This window comes from Plecotus auritus (assembly GCF_963455305.1).
Source record: "Plecotus auritus genome assembly, chromosome: 7".
NCBI classification, from domain to species: domain Eukaryota; kingdom Metazoa; phylum Chordata; class Mammalia; order Chiroptera; family Vespertilionidae; genus Plecotus; species Plecotus auritus.
Window position 1 is genome coordinate 28,040,745 of NC_137774.1, and position 6,597 is coordinate 28,047,341.

The window sequence follows — 6,597 nt, forward strand, 5'->3', positions numbered from 1 at the left end:
TTAGTCAACAGAGCCAAATATCAACAGTACAACGATTGAAATTTCTTTTGAGAGCCAAATTTTTTAAACTTAAACTTCTTCTAACGTCACTTCTTCAAAATAGACTCGCCCAGGCCGTGGTATTTTGTGGAAGAGCCACACTCAAGGGGCCAAAGAGCCGCATGTGGCTCGCAAGCCGCAGTTTGCCGACCACTGATCCTGACTGTCCTGGTAGCGGGGGAAGGGCAGAGAGTTTTTCTTGGGTCCGCTTTTCCTCAATTGCTGTTAGCTTAAAACAATCCTTATGTCAGAGGGACATACTGTGGGGTGGCATACTCTGAACCCTGCAGATCCAAGATTCAATACGTTCTTTCTCGGGATCCTTTGGAACACATATTTCTTCTAAGTTACGGAAGGAAAATACAGCCTTTGCCCTTTCCTACTGCAATGTGGGTGGGTGTGGGCGGGGGAGCATCTGCCCTAGAAAGAAAAGGATTCAAGGGAGATTAATCTTCATCTCCCAGTCCTGGTGGCCCAGATCTGAACACTTGAGGCTTTTGCAATAAGCAGGGTCAGGTTTCAAAGATCACTATCTCCATGAAGCTCCATTGCTGTTTTGGAAAAAGTTAGAAAATCCTTCAGCTAACAAATGTTCTTAGGCCTAGCAACATATAACCAACTGAATGCGTGTTTCTGTTTAACCCTTATCCTGTCCCCCTCTGTACCCTCTTCTTACACCCCAGCGTATCCTCAGGAAAACTTCCTCCCCAAAAAATTTAAAGAGCCAAGCTATTAATTGAAGAAATTGTGCCCGGCCGGCGTGGCTCAGTGGTTGATCATCAACCTATGAACCAGGAGGTCATGGTTCAATCCCCGGTTAGGCCACATGCCCCGGTTGTAGGGCTTGATCCCCAGTGTGGGGCATGCACTCTCTGAAATCAATAAAAATATGTTTTTAAAAAAGAGGAATTGTAATAGAGGACCCAAAAAGGCACAGGAAAAGGAAAAGAATGATTATCTCCTCTTCATCACAGACCCTTACTTAAGTTCTAAAGGAAATAGATGAACTTTTGCACTAGGGAGAAAGGAAGAAAATAACATTAAGTGAGCACCTTCTATGCTCTTGGCCTTTTTCTAGCTCTCTTCACAACCACCCTGTGAAATAGATGTTATTGGCCCCTTTAAAAGATATGGACACAAAAGCCAACAGGTACAAACAAATGTCCACCGCCAGATGAATGGATAAACAAAATGCCGCACGTACATACACTGAAATATTATTCAGCCTTAAAAAGGAATGCAATTCTGATACATGCTACAACAGGGATGAGCCATTTAAGACATTATGCTAAACGAAATGAGTCAAACACAAAAGGATAAAGATATGATTCCACTGTCAACATAAGAAACGCCCAAACCTGTAGATAATTTTTTATGAGTTTATTTGAGCCAAACTGACAACATGTGCCAGGGAGCAAGATCTTACCTAATGCTCTGAAGAATGAACTTTTCACGCTTCTTTTACGCTGCATTTGAAATGAAATAAGGAAGATTACATCGAGATGGGAAAAAGCAAGGCAGGGGTTGGATTACAGGAGAGCTAACAAGATGATGTGCTCTCCTGAGGGTATGTCAAAGGTGTGTTCACCTAGATGCACAAGACAAATGGACAGGGCTGGCTTAAAATCTTTCACTAAAGAAGTTGCAGGCCTGGGGTGTGACTACTCATCATGACCTACCTCGCCAATTTATGATCAAGTCACCCTAAGCAAATCCACAGAGACAGAAAATAGAATAGAGGTCACCAGAGGTTGAAGGGAGGGGGAAAGGGGCAGTGATCCTTTAATGGGTACAGACTTTCTATTTGGGATGATGAAAAAGACCTGAAAATAGTGGTGATAGTTATACAATGTTGTGAATATGCTTAATGCCACTAAATTGTACGGTTAAAAATGGTTAAAATGCTAAAATTTATGTTATGTGTATCTTACTCCAATTTTTTAAAGGCCATAGAAATTGTGAAATTAATTGTCCAAAGCACACAGCTATTATGAGGTGAAGCTAGGGTTTGACCCCATCTGTGTGACATGTGGAGAAAAACAATTAGTAGATAGTAATAATACTGATTTTCAGACAAAGCAGAAACTGTTGAATAAACATTAGCTTCTCATGTCTACTCCAAGCTAATTTCCTGACCTGAGGTGGTTTCTCAGATGCCAAGTGGGTGAATGGAAAAAATGTAAACACATCACCCATTGAATATTATCTAACCACATCCTCATAAGCGTCTTCTGTAGATGGCCTTGTCTGCTATGTTATCCCCTGGTTCCACCTCTGTTTGCACTTTGACAATAATTAAAGAACAAAAGTCAATCAATATGGATCCTAAAGACTACAAATAATAGCCTTAATGAGAGTAAATAGTTAACCATTGAACAACATAGGGGTTAGTGGCACCAACCCCCCATTCTGTGCATTTGAAATTTAACTTTTGACTACCCAAAATTTTAGTTGCCCTTTGGTATCCCTGAGGGATTGGTTCCAAGATCCCCGGAGATACCAAAGTTTGTGGATGCTCAAGTCCCCTACATAAGTTGATGCATTTAATTGGCCTTTCACATTCATGATCTCCCAGTCATGAATCAAAAACAGTATAGGCATTTATTTATTTTTTTTAATTCTACAGAGAGTTGGACCCACACAGTTCAAACCCATGTTATTCCAGGGTCAACTGTAGAGCGATTCCCTTTAGCCAGTGTTAGAGAATTTTGAGAAGTCACTAGACTGTAACACTCAAGTTCATCTTTGTCTCTCACTCTAGTGTCTGGCATGATATCTAGCCAATAGCAAGACTTGGAAATTTTTTGCTTAATTGAAATAAATCTTAACCCCAAACTTAACAGTAGACATTCAGTATAACCAGCCTAGATACTGAATTATCCAAAATCTCTCATGGAAATCAGCAATCTACGGGTTTTTTTGTTGGTTGGTTTGTCTTGTCCCATGCCCCCTTTACCACCATCACCACCCCTGCACACAGAGATTAACTCTCCTTTTTGGTACCATGTCCTGGGCATGTTTATTAAAAGACCACTGAAGAGGGTTTAAGTACTGTATTATTTCTTGGTAATAATAATACCTAATGTTGACAGCCTGACATGATGTTCCTACCCAAAGAACAGTAATGCGATATGAAGTACTCTGCTTGAACTAGGAAGCATTGTATTTTTGCTCAGAATAATTATCCTAAATATAATGAAGCCTTTAAGTCTAGTTTCCATTTTATAGGAAATATGCTAGACAGAGGAATAAGTTAAATAACAGCACAAACAATTAGATAATGAGAGAATGTAAGACACTCCTCAAGATGATTGGCCTTCTTATTCCAAAACATCAATGCCATGGGGAAGAAAGGGGCAGGGTGGGCTACTGTTCTAGATTAGAGGAGACTAAAGAGATATCAAACACCTTATGTGAACATTCAGTGGATTCTGGTTCAAAAAAATACTATAAAATGGGCAATTAAGAACATCTGATTATGGACCAGAAATTAGTTATTAGGAAATTATTATGCCTTTTCTTATTATGATAATGATACAGTTATGAAGGAAACCATCCTTTTTACAGCATGAAACCTGAGGGATGTAGGGCTGAAGTGTCATGATGTCTCACACTTATTTTCAAAAGGTCTAGCAAAAAAAAAAAAAAAAAAGAAAAGGTACACATATCCACACACACTTGCCGTGTATGTAGATAAAGCAAATATAGCAAAATGTTAACAGTTGTTATTTCTGGATGTTGAGCATTTGGGTGATCATTGTACTATTCTCTCAACTTTTCTGTATATTTAGACATTTTCTAAATTAAAATTTATTTTAAAAAATAAATATCAACAAAAAGACAGTAAAAAAAAAAAAAAGAAAAAGAAAAAAATGACAACAACAAAATAGCTAAAGTCTCCTGAGTGTGTGCTAAGTGCCAGGCCATGTTCTAAGACTTGATATGAGCAGCTCATGTGATCTCTCCAGCAACTCTATGAGATATTCTTCTCACTTCAGTGAAGAGGAAAATATTCAATTATAGAGCACAGATCTCCCCAAAAGAGAACATGGGGGCCATTCCAAGGCCAATTCCCGACAGGCCTAACGTGAATTCTTCCACTTACCATAAATGCCCAAAACAAACGTGATGCAAGCTCAGATGGAAATCCCCACCTACATTCCAGGTTGTTTAGTGCTCTCCTGACCCAAGGAATGCATGTCTTCCCTTTTTGCCCTTAAACATTTACTAATGGGGCTACTGATAGTGCTAAAGCTCCATCTCTTAGGAAGTTGTGCAATACAGTGACCTCAATCCTGCCAGAATACTGTTTGATCTCTAAGTTAGGGGTCAACTCATTCAGGTTTGGAAGCAGGAACGGGAAGCAGTCAAGTGGGCTCCGAAGCTAACAGCTATGGGACCCAGAGGCTGTAATTGTACCTCGCTGGCCCTTCTCTTGCGAAATGAAAAGTTTGGCCACAAAAAAAAAAATAGTAAGATTCTTTCCAACTTCGCCTTGCTGTAACCAGAGCTTCCAAAAATCGGTTTCACAACCAGTCTCTCTTCTATGTTATTGAATTGTGAAATTTTGTAAAGAAATTTTCTCACAACTGGACAAATCTCTTCTAAAGTTTTATGGTTCTATTTTAAAAGTGTCCTCCATGTCCGGCTGGTGTGACTCAGTGGTTGAGAATCAACCTATGAACCAGGAGGTCATGGTTTGATATCAAGTCAGGCCACACGCCCAGGTTGCAGGCTCCATCCCCAGTAAGGGGCGTGAAGGAGGCAGCTAATTAATGATTTTCTCTCATCATTGATGTTTCTCTCTCCCTTCCTCTCTGAAGTCAATTTAAAATATATATATATATTTTTTTTAAAAAAATAAATGAATAAATAAATAAAAGTGTCTTCCATGGCCATCCCCTAGCATATCTTTCACCCATATCAATCTGTTTATTTAATAACCAAGGGCAGAGACCCCTTGGGACCTAGCAAGAAATTCAAGGTTTAAACACTGGGACTCGTTGGGGGCATTTTAAGTTGCAAGTCTGCCCCTCAAGTCAGAAACAGTCTGGCATGCTAAGCTCAAGTCTCAGCCTTCTTTGCTTCCTCAGTGTCATATTCCACCAATGGGAACATATGCATATGTAAACCTTAAACTACACGAGTTAGGAACAGTCAGATTGCTGAGTGGGCTGCACAAGAATTCTGCTAAAATCTGTCCAGTCTCCCACAGTGTACCAGCCAAAGAGCCTTTCCATCTTAAGTTCAGTGAGAGTTCAAGGCCAACTCCTTTGAGATGTTAGAGATAACACAGATTCTGATCCTGTCACTGAATTGTGGAAAATGAGTCCTGAGTTTGATCTCTTTTTTAAAAATATATTTTTATTGATTTCAGAGAAGAAGGTAGAGGGAGAGAGAGAGAGATAGAAGCATCAATGATGAGAGAGAATCCTTAATCAGCTGCCTCCTGCATGCCCCCTACTGGGGATGGAGCTGCAACCAGGGCATGTACCCTTGACCAGAATCACAACCGGGACCCTTCAGTCCACAGGCCAATGCTCTACCCACTGAGCAAAACCACCTGGGGTCTGATTCTTCAGCATTTTCTTAACTGAGGAAATGGTTTTTAGCAAAAGTAACTTTGCACTGAGATTGATTTTTTTATTACCTTTATTTCACACGAACACTAAAAAGTTTTTAAGCGGAGGCATTCTGAGCTTCTTTTAGGAGGGATTTAAGGTTGTCAGTGTCTTTAGTTGGCACTGGAGTTTTAAATATACAGGGTGTCCCCCAAAAATGTACACACACACTTTGAATAATTACAAAGACAGTGTTTATTAAAATACATTTCATTTTCAAAATTGAGCTATCAGCTGTTATAGTGTGTCTACTTTATTTCGAGGCACCCTGTATATCAAATGCAAGATGTAGCATGAAACCCACAGAGCCCCGCGGAGCGTGGCGAGTCCCTTCACCCTCACCGCCCGGCCGCCCTGGGAAACAGACCTGGCTCATTGCCAGACTTGATGGGAATGTGAAAAGGTCTTGTCTCACTTTGATTGTGTGCCATCCTTGCTCAGAGGCAGACCTCCCTTCCTCCGCCCAGGACATCTGGCACCAGTATTTCTAAATCAGGACTAAAGGCAACAAAGTGTAAACTGTGCATTCCATTCCTTCTGCAAGAAAGCCCTGTGCAAGTTCCCTTTTTGGCAGAAGAGAACGTGAAGGAGTGTGGGGGAGCAGCCTGGGTCTACTTCCAAAGGAGACTGGTTAGGGTAATGCATCATGTCCCCAAATGTGGTCCATGAACTTTCTGCTACAAAACAGTTCCACTCTTTTTTTTTTTTTTTTTTTTAATTGAGAGGAAGGGAGAAGGAGAGATAGAAACATCAATGATGTGAGAGAATCATTGACTGGCTGCCTCCTGCACACCCCGCACTGGGGATCAAGCCCAAAACCCAGCATGTGTCCTTGACTGGAATTGAACCCAGGACCCTTCAGTCCGCAGGCCAATGCTCTATCCACTGAGCTAAACCAGCTAGGGCAACAGTTCCATCTGTAATAATAAAAGCATAA